This window comes from Nannospalax galili, unplaced genomic scaffold (genome assembly GCF_000622305.1).
Source record: "Nannospalax galili isolate Female #2095 unplaced genomic scaffold, S.galili_v1.0 scaffold1115, whole genome shotgun sequence".
In the NCBI taxonomy this organism is placed as follows: domain Eukaryota; kingdom Metazoa; phylum Chordata; class Mammalia; order Rodentia; family Spalacidae; genus Nannospalax; species Nannospalax galili.
Window position 1 is genome coordinate 317,771 of NW_008336107.1, and position 10,923 is coordinate 328,693.

General features: G+C 50.0%; 1 pseudogene; it reads right to left on the minus strand.

Annotated features, from left to right (window-relative positions):
* LOC103732374 overlaps positions 1–8,504 on the minus strand; it is a 24,825-nt pseudogene extending 16,321 nt beyond the window's left edge.
* Between the last annotated feature and the right edge of the window lie 2,419 nt (positions 8,505–10,923).

Below are 10,923 nucleotides of genomic sequence, written 5' to 3' on the forward strand. Positions count from 1 at the left end.
GTGGGGAGGGTGACAGGCACCATGAGGCACCACTGGGCAGGGGAGGGTATGGCTGGGTCTGCTTCCTGCTCTCTGCTGGGTGACCTTGGGGAAGTTGAGTTTCCAGCAGAAAACCAGTATATGGACAAGCTACTGGACTAGAGTGTCAGGTATGATCAAAGAAAGTGTTCACTCTACATCAAACCCCAGTGTCTTGCTGGACATGTGCTGTGCAAATAAGTGGCAGGCAATGTATATGGGTTCAAAGTGGCCTGTGCACCTGTTACCAGGGAGACTCCCAGTAGCTCTGGGATTGATATTGGGTTTCACTTGTGCAGTCTTCAGGTGGCTCATGATTAGGGAATACTTACTGGTAATCACTAGTGCCTTCCCAACTGAGACATATGGAGAATGGGATTCATGGAACCTTCCCCTACTCAAGAGTGCACCCTGTAGTGCAGCTCTGGAAGCCTCAAAGGAACACCAACATGCAAGAATGCTGCCTGGAGAACAGCCACTGCAGCACCAGGGACTGGGTACCAGTGTTGCCAGGCCTAGATGACAACCCATTTTCTTCCTGTCCCCAAAGGCAGACACCTTATACCAGTGAGCAGAGGCTGTGTGCTTGAGTGATAGGGCCAGAAGACATAGCCTCTTCTGTCTTAGGCTGTGTCCTAGGCAGGGAGGAGCAGGGAGGGAGTGCCCTTTCCTTCCACATGGGGCAGAGGCCTGGCTCCAAGAAGCCCTGGCCCCCACCCAGGCTTTGCCATTCTGCATGAGACTCCGAGCTCCAGTGAAAGAAGTTCCAAGAAGAATAAAACATACTCTTCTAGGTCTGGAGATGTTACACCAACCCAGTGGTGGCCTCCCAGGCTCACATGGGGTACCCCAGTTCCTCCCTTCTTAGCCCAGGTCAGCCCTTCCGTGAAATTGCAGACCTGTGCTAGAGGCCAAGACTTTGAGCTGATGCACCAAGGGGTTCAGCAACTTGCTGGCCTTCAGCATGCTCTTGCTGGTTTTTCTCCGGCGACCAGTAGGAGGCGCTGTGTGAAAGAAGCCAACGTTGGGAGACAGTGGTTTGCCCATGTACAGGGCTTCAATCTCTTGCCTCTGCTGGCTCTGCAGCTCAGAGATTTCCTTCAGGTACCTGGAGCAAGAGAGAAGACACAGGGCAGGTGGGCTTCCCTTGCAGGAGAGGCCTAGCTGTGTGGGGAGAGATGGCCACCTTGCCTGGGTCTCCACTGGAGCTACTTGGGAGGGTTACATGTGGGCTTTAAATGGCAATATCTAAGTCAGGTGAGGACAAGGTAAGGTATCTCTGACATTGATAATGCTTGATGACATAGGTAAGACCAGGGACTTCACATTTTTAAATATCCAGATTAGTGACCACTGAATTGTCTCAACTATTCTACACCGGTACTTCTGCTTCCAATTAAAGCCGTAAACATCAGTACAGATGAACAGAAAATTAGATGTCAGGATCCAAAAAGACAGATCCCTAGCTTCTTTCCCCTTTCCTCCCTCCCCACTTCCTTTCTTTCTTTTATAGGGTCTCATGTACCCTAGGCTCAGAAGAGGGACAGCACTGTATGAACAAGTCACCAAGATTCTTGTGACTGGCCTATGGCCTCACTGGCTCTACTGCAGAGGGTTATGGGTATGGTTATGATGCAGGTGGAAGGCAGGTGGAATGCTGGAGGTGGAGGAAGGGCAGTTTCCAGGACAGCTGGAGAAAAGAATGCAGTGACTCCCCACTGAGCCCTATAGGACTGGTTCACACTGTTATAGGCCACCCCTCTCCTCACCCTCCTACACCAGCAGGAACTGAACTTCTCTGTACTTCAGAAGGCCTGAACCTGAAACCTTCAAGGGGCCCCAGCCTATTTCTTCCAACCTCTTGCATTGGGAAAACAGGTGTTTTTAACAGTTGAAAATGATGACATAAGCTTTAACTTTACCTCCTGCATCTTCATTGCCTGCCATATTTTAGTTTTAAGACAGGATTTTGCTATGTAGCCCTGGCTGGCCTGGGACTTGATATGCAGTCCAGGATGGCCTTGAACTTTCAGGATTTTTCCTGGCTCAGCCTCTAGAGTACTGGGATTGCAGGAGAGGCATCAAATCCAACTTTCCAAGTTTGTTTTAGAATAAAAAAAATACTTCCTTTAGCTTTAAAAAAAAAATCAAAGAGCTAAAGAGATGTCCCAGTCGGTAAAGTGCCTGCCATGCAAACACAAGGGCCTGTGTTCAGATCCACAGCACCCACATAAAAAGCTAACCATGGCAGCACACATCTATGATCCAAGCACTGGGGAGGCAAAGAAAGAAGGAATCCGGGGGCTCACTGGCCAGCCAGTCTAGCCTAACAGGTGAGCCCAAGGTTTAGTGAGAGACCCTGTATAAAAAATAAGGTGGGGTGTGATTAAGGACATCAACCTCTACACAAGTGTACACACGTGCATCACACTAGCACACACATACACATATACACAGACACTAATACACATACAAATCAATCAATAAACACCAAATGGCTTTCGCCCTACAAACAGAGACAGTAAACTGCTGCTTGCATTGTATTTGGAGAGGGAGTGCTTTCAGAGGAAGGCTTGCTACCTTGGGGGCTGCTGAGTCAGCAGAAGGGGCCCCTTCTTCAGGACTTAGGGCATAGCTCTGTACTGAGGTCTCAGCTGGTACCTACCCCCTACCTTCTCACCTCAACAAAAGCTCCATTATAGCAACCTGAAGCTGCCTTGCACAGGGCCCCAAGACTGGCAGCCTTTGTACCCCTGCTTCTTCAGTCCCTCAGGCTCCTGCAGAAACTCTGCAGATTCAATACTCCCCACCCCCCGGAACACCTGTGGTTCCTGAGCCCATTAGATAATTTCAGCAAAACTCTGCTCTTCAGCAGCTGGTGGGGTTTTATGAGCTACACCCTAGGAGCTACCCTGTCAGGCTCTGTCCTAGTTTGTTCTTCATTGCTGTGACCACTACCAACTTGGGGAGGAAAGAGTTTATCTTACAACTCCTGGGTCAGGGAGCCCAAGGTAGGAACTCAGGTCAGGAACCTGGAGGCAGGAGCTGGAGCACAGGCCACAGAGGAACGCTGTTTACTGGCTTGCTCCTCTGGCACCTGATCAGCCTGCTTTCTTATGCAACACAGGCCCACCTGCCCAGGGGTGGCACCACCCACAGTGTGCTGGGTCCTCCCACATCACTCATCAAGAAGATGCCCCTCAGACATGGCCACAGGCCAGTCCAATAGAGGCATTTCCCTGATTGAGGCTCTCTCAACCCACGTGTGTCAAGTTGACACTAAAGCCATCCAGCACAGGCTCCCTCCTCCCATCCCCAAAGGATAGCACAGGGCATTAGTAATTAGTAACTCCTGACCACAGAGGGCCAGAATGAGTGTTTGCTAGGTAAGAGGCAGAGAGAAACAGAGAGACAGAGACCAAGTATCAGAGACGGATACCAAGACAGGGAGAGATAGAGGCAGAAGGGGAGGGAGGGAGGGAGGAAGCATATGTCTCCTGACCCCTGAGATGTCCTCCCAGAATAAGAGAGGAAGAAGCCAGATCCTGAAAGAAAAGAGGGGAGACGTATACCCAGAGGAGCCACAAGTGAAGCAGGTGGCAGGGTGTGGCTGGTCTAGTTGTAAGGACATCCTGGATGGGGCCCTCTCCCCTCAGCCATGAGGGTGGGACCAAGTGGATCTTTTTGCTGCTCTGTTGCTCTGTCTAGCACCTGCCAATGGATAGCTCATGGCCAAGACCTGAACTTCATCAGGCAGAATTGGCTAGGTCCAGACTGGACAGGTAAGCCCCACCTCCCTATGTTGGCTAGGTAAGCCTCCTCCAAAGTGTTCAAACTCCACCCTCATGCTGGCCAGATAAACCCTACCCCCAAGGATGCTTCTCTCTCTCTCTCTCTCTCTCTCTCTCTCTCTCTCTCTCTCTCTCTCTCTTTCAGACTGCGCAGCTCCTTCTTTATGTCCTCATCCTCAAACTCAGAGTCCTTGTCACTGCTGATGTAGGATGACTGGGAGTGGAAGGAGGTGACACTGATGGCAGGAACTTTTACACCTGCCCTACTGGGCGTCTCAGGACCCAGTGAACTGGCCCTCGAGGACCTGTGCAGGAAAGTAGTGGCCTTCTTCACCAAATCATTTGCCACACCATCGATGCCGGGTAGGGAGGACTGCTTCTGCACCTGGGGCCTCCGTGGGCACTCATCCCGAGTCACTGAAGGCAGACTCACTAACACCGACCTCGATGGAGGAGGCCATCTGTACCCGCCGGACTGCCAGCTTCACATCAGGGCTGGAGGGGACCTCATCCAAGTAGAGATCAGGCGGGACGGAGTACCATAGGCTGTGGGGGGAGGCCAGACCCATCCTGCGTGCTAACTACGGAGAAGCGGCCCACAGTTTTTGGCTGGGGAGCTGCTGTCCTGCTGCTCTGGCCGTTTACGAGGGGACCCAGAGATCCGAGTGCCACGCATCTGGTCTGGGCCCTCCTCTGCAAAGTTCCCTCCGCAGCTCTGCACGGGGGCTACCAAAGTGTCCCTGGGGACACTGCTGTTCCGATCTTTGGGCTCCATGTGTGTAAGGCTGAAGGAAACAGGGGCACCCTGGAAAAAAAAAAAACAGAAATGAAGAGATAATATGAGAATCAACTGAGAACAAACCCCACCCACTGGCTGAGTGTATGTCAAGAGTTACCTTTACCTGAGGGACACTGGGCAGTGTGGGGGAGTATGGGGCCACCTGTCCTCCGTCACTGTCACAGCCCAGAGTGTTGCTAGAAGATGACTCTGCTATAGGAACATGACAGTGTTACTAGGGCTAGAGGAAGAGAAGAGTAGAAGATGACTCACAGCCCGGGGAACCCATGCCATGGGAATACTGTCACTGGGCAGGAAGAGGAACACTGGCATTCCAGGGGCTAGTGTGCTGAGAAGACTGAAAATGCACTGTGGTGCCCTGGGCCATCAATATCTGGGGATAACACATCCTGGAAGACATCCACAAGCCTGGAGAAGGGAAGAGGTGTCAGATGGAGCACCGTGCTCTAGGCACTCTGCACTGTTTCCCTAGATGCTTCTAGCTTTATGAGGGTCCACAGAACATAAGGTACAGGAGGTTCTAACCATGGGGAATGGCTGCCACACACACACACACACACACACACACACACACACACACACTCTACTGCCTCAGATAGAGTGGGGTTCACTGTATTTCTAGTGAGCTTCCCTGGGTTGGTATGAAGAGCTAAGGAGAGAAGCCCAGTCACGAGCAGTGTGAGCCCCAAGAGAGGAGAGATCTCTCCATGGCAAAGGAAAGTCACAGCAGGCTGGGGCTGGAATTGGTCCATATACTACAGAAACCAATGGTGCCTCAGGGCAAATGGAGGAGCCACCACATACAAAGACAGACCACAGACACAGACAGACAGACAGACAGACAGACAGACACACACACACACACACACACAGTGTCTGTTTTATATATCCTAGATAGGAACCTCAAATTCCCAGGGTGACCTGATCCAGTCTTTCTCACCTGTCTCTAACCTGTGGGCAACACTTGATCCCCTTCCTCACATTCCTGTGGGTGGTGTTATCCAACCTATCTTTGCACACCTCCATGGGTCAGGGGTCTCATTACTGTGTTCTCTCTATTTCTGTGACTGTTAACAAATTGACCTGTTTGAGTCTAGATGGAGAGTCAGCCTTCTATAACAAAGCCTCTACTTCCTACCATAGTTCTGAGCAGAATGTGGATTTGGGATTTCAGGCTATACCCCTTGCAGAAAGGTCTGTTGCCTCTTTAGAAGAGGCCCCGAGATGCCTCTTTCAGCTTGAGTTTGGCACTGGGTGGAGTAACAGAGGAATGGTGTTGGGTGAGGCTCACACCTCACCAGCTTCTGCCCACCCCCTAACCTTCCCAGCCCCTCATGTGCACAAATTCCCACCTCAGTGCCAATCACCTCCAACCCTTCCTAGAGCATGTAACTAGAAACGAAGCTACCCATGGGTCCACCAGGAGGAGCTGGACAGCACCTCTCATTGGAAAGGCAAGTGGACCTGAGGAGCCATGTGCTGCTGACAAACACTGAGGTGGCCCTGCCAGGTTCAGTTGGATCATAACTCTTATCTTGCTAATCTCCAAAAAATTCCAGTTGCAAGAACTTGGCATCTCAGAAGATAGACCAGATTCAGATGGTTGTTTGGATTGCAGTCTTGGGAAGGCTAAGGGAGATCACTTCAAGTTCAACATAAACCTGGGCTTCATAACAAGACCCTATCTCCAAAAAGAAAAATGAAAAAAAGAAAAAAAAAGAGCCAGCAAGATGGTTCAGTGGGTAAAGGCATATGCTACCACATCTGATAACCTAAGTTTAACCCTCAAGACCCACATGGTAGAAAGAGAACAGACTGCTGCAAATTACCCTCCGACCTCCATAAACTCATCAAGGAGCCTGGGGTCATTGGCATGTTTCCTGCAAGACCCTAGCAAACCACCCCTGTATTCCAGTTTTCATGTTTCCAGACGTGACTTTCTTTCTCTCTGGACTGTAGTTCCTTCTAAAAGTTGGTAAGCTATGCCATGTCTGGGCCCCACCCCTAGATGTACTTTAATCTGTAAAGATTCTCTTTATCTCTGAAAGCATGAAGGTGAGGAGGTTCTGGGTCCAGGAAGGTGGTGGCAACTGGAGAGCACAGTTTGCACTACCTTGACCTGCCATTGGTGAAGATGCACCTTGTTCCTGCTGTGTCAGGGCCCATCCTGCAGGGGCTGTTTCTGACTTTCCCAACTGAAAGAAGAAATACAAAAAGGGAAGATTTGGGGTGAAGAGATGCCTCAGTGGTTAAGAGCACTGACTGGTTTTGCAGGGAACCCAGGTTCAGTTTCCAGTACCCACATGGTACCTAACAACCATTCATAACTCCAGTTTCAGGGACTCTGACACATTTTTCTGGCCTCTGTGGGCACCTGCAAGCACACGGTGCACTTACATACATGCAGGCAAAACACTCATGCACATGAGTGTTTAAAAATAAAATTTAAAAATTTTTAAGGGAATAACTGAGCCTGGCTTATCAACATCTCAGTGAGTAAACCCTAATTCATTGATTCATATCACCTATGGATGGAACTATCCTCAGCCTGCCCCTCCTCCTCCATCTGGACAACTGAACTGAGATGCCTGGGACCACACACACAAGGCCCCAAACAGTGCGTGGCCACTTATGCATGGGTGAGTCACCAAGAAAACCAGTCAGGCCCTGGGTGAGAGTGGTCCCACATAGCTGGTATGCTCACTCACATCCAGCTGTGACCAGGGAGGGACATAGGGGCAAGTCCAGCTACTCACCAAGGGCTGGGCCTCCTGGGTAAGGCTTGGTGCTTTATCACTCAGGGCTGAGCATAGGTCTCCCCGCAGGGGCTCCAGGGTGAAGTCTCTATCACTGGCTTCCATGGAGGTCCCAGCTGAGGCCAAGGAAGTGGGCACATGCTCCTGGTAGAGCAGAGTCTGCAGCTTCTCATCCAGGCTCTTGATGGTGGTGTCCACGAAGCCCACCCTGGGGGGTAAGCCTTCCCCATCCGACTCCAAGGCTGATGGTGGTGGGGGAGCAATGGGCCCTAGAGGGGGTCTGGGGAGCTGGGGGGTCACCAGGTTAATGGCCCCACTGTGATGGGCAGTGTGGGTGGTAGATGACCCAGGGCAGGCTGTGGGGGCTCACTGTGGGGGCTGGGCTCTGATACTGAAGCAGGCAGGGGCTTCCTTAGAGCATTGGCCTCCCTGGCTGAGGTGGTCTCCCCTAGACCTGCAGGGTGATGGGAGGTTTCTGGAACTGAGGTGCAAGGTTCTTGGCCGGTGCTGGAGGGACTAGGCAGCACCCTGGGTGTGGTGAATCTCGACCAGTGGCTGGGAGGTCTCCTGTACACTGGTTGGCCCCTGAGGAGTCCCTGAAATCCCTGCCTGTATGGCAGTCCCTGCTGCTGGCTCTGGCACGGTGCTGGTGGCTGGTGCTGCTGGGGTTACAATAGTCACAGGAGGGGACGATGGGACCAAGGGTGCCAACACTACACCAGGAGGATTGCTGGAGCCCACCTGGCTCAGGAGCTGCTGTGCTGCTGGGCAGCGGGTTTTGTCCTTCAAGGACAGCTGGTCTGGTTAGGGTGCTGGGTCTAGAAGAAACAAGGGAACTATTGGTGCCCACTAACCCTGGCTCTTTTCATCCGTTTTTTGTCTTCCTTCTATTGGAGCCTAGCTGAGCCTCCAGAACACTTATCCTAGTTTCTTCAAGAGCCAAGCCTGGTCTGCCACTCAGGCCCCTCCTGGCCACTGCCATCAGCCTCTCAGGAAATGATACTCAACTCCGTGTCTCTGTTCCCATAGTATCCCTTAGGCTGACCTGCACCTCCCACTTCCCACTATCAGTCCATAGCACTTGACTGCCAGGTGTGGCCTTTTCATTGCCATCTGTCTGCCCATACCCTCTGTGTCCATCTTGTACTACACAAAATTTGAAAGTGAATTTATAAAGTTAAGGTATTGAGGGAAGCAGTGAGCTATATACACTTCCACACCCAGGAGCAAGAGGGAGCCCAGAACCTTCTAATCCATCAGAGGCTCAGAATATTAGAATTAATAAAGGATCTTGGGAGAGAGGGACTTGAGAAATCATGTGAAGGCACAGTCCAACAGCATCCTGCTGGCGTGCTCAAGGTAGTCGTGGGGACCGTGATGATCCAAGACATGATGTAGTATTTCTCAAATGCACAGGGGGTTGAGGCCCATCCTTTCCCACTCTCAAAACACAGCCCCCTTGTCCTTTTAAAACCATGAACAAGCCAGGTGTGGTGGTGCACGCCTTTGATCCCAGCATTTGGGAGGCAGGGGCAGGCAGATCTCTAAGATAGAGGCCAGCCTGGTCTCTATAGCAAGTTCCAGGCCAGCTGTGGCTACAGGGAGACCCTCTCTCAAAAAAACAAAACTAAACAACAACAACAACAAAAAGAACATAGTGTGCAAAACTGAGTCTGGGGAGATAGCTCTGTGGGTAAAATGCTGCATAAGCATGAGGACCTGAGTTTGGAGCCCCAGAACCCATGTAAAAGCCAAGCATGGAGGCATGTGCCTGGAATCCTAGGGCTGGAGACAGACAGGTGAGATCGCTGGAGCTCAGTGGCCAGTCAGCCTAGCTGAATCAGTAAGCTACAGTTCAGAGATCAGTGAGAGACCCCTCTGGCCTCTACACACACGTACCCACATGAACGTGTATATTCACTACATCCATAATACTCTCTCATACATACACACATAATGAAAACCATTAAAAAAAATAGGAGGGTGGGGAGGCTGCCAGGACCTGAGGCCTCTTTCCTGCCCTAGACTTACTTTGCCCTCCCAGTCCTGCCCCCAACTGTGACAAGCATTAGTTTCCACCAGTGTCTTGATGGCATTGCCGTGTCTTCTAAACAGCATTCTTGTTTGTCTGATTTGGAATGTTCTATCCATCGATGGTGGTACACAAGTGCCCTCATCCTGCCAGGTGCAGACCCAGGGGAGCATCTCTGGCTTCAGGATATGCTGATAAGCTGCTTCCACAGAGGGGGACAAAAGTTCTTCCTATGGCAATCTCTGAGCACTTATGAGCCTTTCTCCTCTCCTCAAGTCAGCCTGGGGTAGTGGGAAAGGTTTTACTTCTGATTGTGGTAACACTAAACATGAGATCGACCCTCTTAAAAACTCAGGTACACAGCATGGTACTAGTAACTGCGAGCATTTGGTTCTATGTCATGTCTCTAGAACTTACTTGGCTTGCATAACTGAATGAAACTTTAGGCCCACTGTGCAGCAAATGTTTTCCCTAACAATTTCCATTCTGGTGTCCCATTCTTTTAGATATCACATATAAGTAGAATCAAATTTGTCCTTCTGTGAATGGCTTATTTCATTCAACATAACACCCTCCAGGCTCATCCATGTTGCCAATGGTAGGATTTCCCTTTCAATGGCTCAGTAGTACTCCACTGGGTATACATGTTTTCTTTATCTGTTCATCTATTGATAGGTATTTGGTTTGTTTCCATATCTTCAGAGATTGTAAATAATGTTGCATGACCATGAGAAAAAAGCTATGTCTTCCAGACCATATCTTGAGCCAGATATGGGATTTTGTAATCATGTAATAGTTCTGCTTTGGCTTTCTGAGAAGTCTGTATATTGCTTTGTATAATATCTACACTAATTTACATTCTCACTAACTGTACATAAGGGTTCCCATTTCTCCACATCCTTGCCAATACCTGCTATCTGCTTTTGTTTTTACATTTGTGTGTGTGGAGGTCAGAGGACAACTTAGAGAAGTTGATTATATCCTTCCACCATGTAGGAACTGGGGATCGAACTCAAGTCATCAGACTTGATGGCAAGCACCTTAACCCACTGAGCCATCTTGGCAGCCCATGTCTTTTGGTGACAGCCTTTGTAACAGGTACAAGGTGCTATTGCATTGTGCTTTTGAGTTGTATTTTCTTGGTGACCAGGTGCCTTTTCAATACCAGCCATCTGATATCTCCTCTTATGATGTAGCTGTCCAAGTCTCTTATGTATCTGTCGTCTGAGTTGTCCTGCTTTACCTTTTCATTTATAGGACTTCTTTCTGTTTTCTGGATAAGAATCATTTGCTGGATGTATGCACTGCTGATTCTCTCTGATTTGTGTTTGTCCAGTTACAGGTTTTAATTTCAATAATGTCTGGCCTTTTTTTTTTTTTAATGTGTATGAGTGTTTTACCTGCATATATGTAAGTGCACTGGTGTGGTGCAATGCCCATGGAGGCCAGAAGAAGGCATTGGATCCCCTGGACTGGAGTAATGGATGGTTGTTAGCCTCCATGTGGGTGCTGGGAACTGAACCAAGG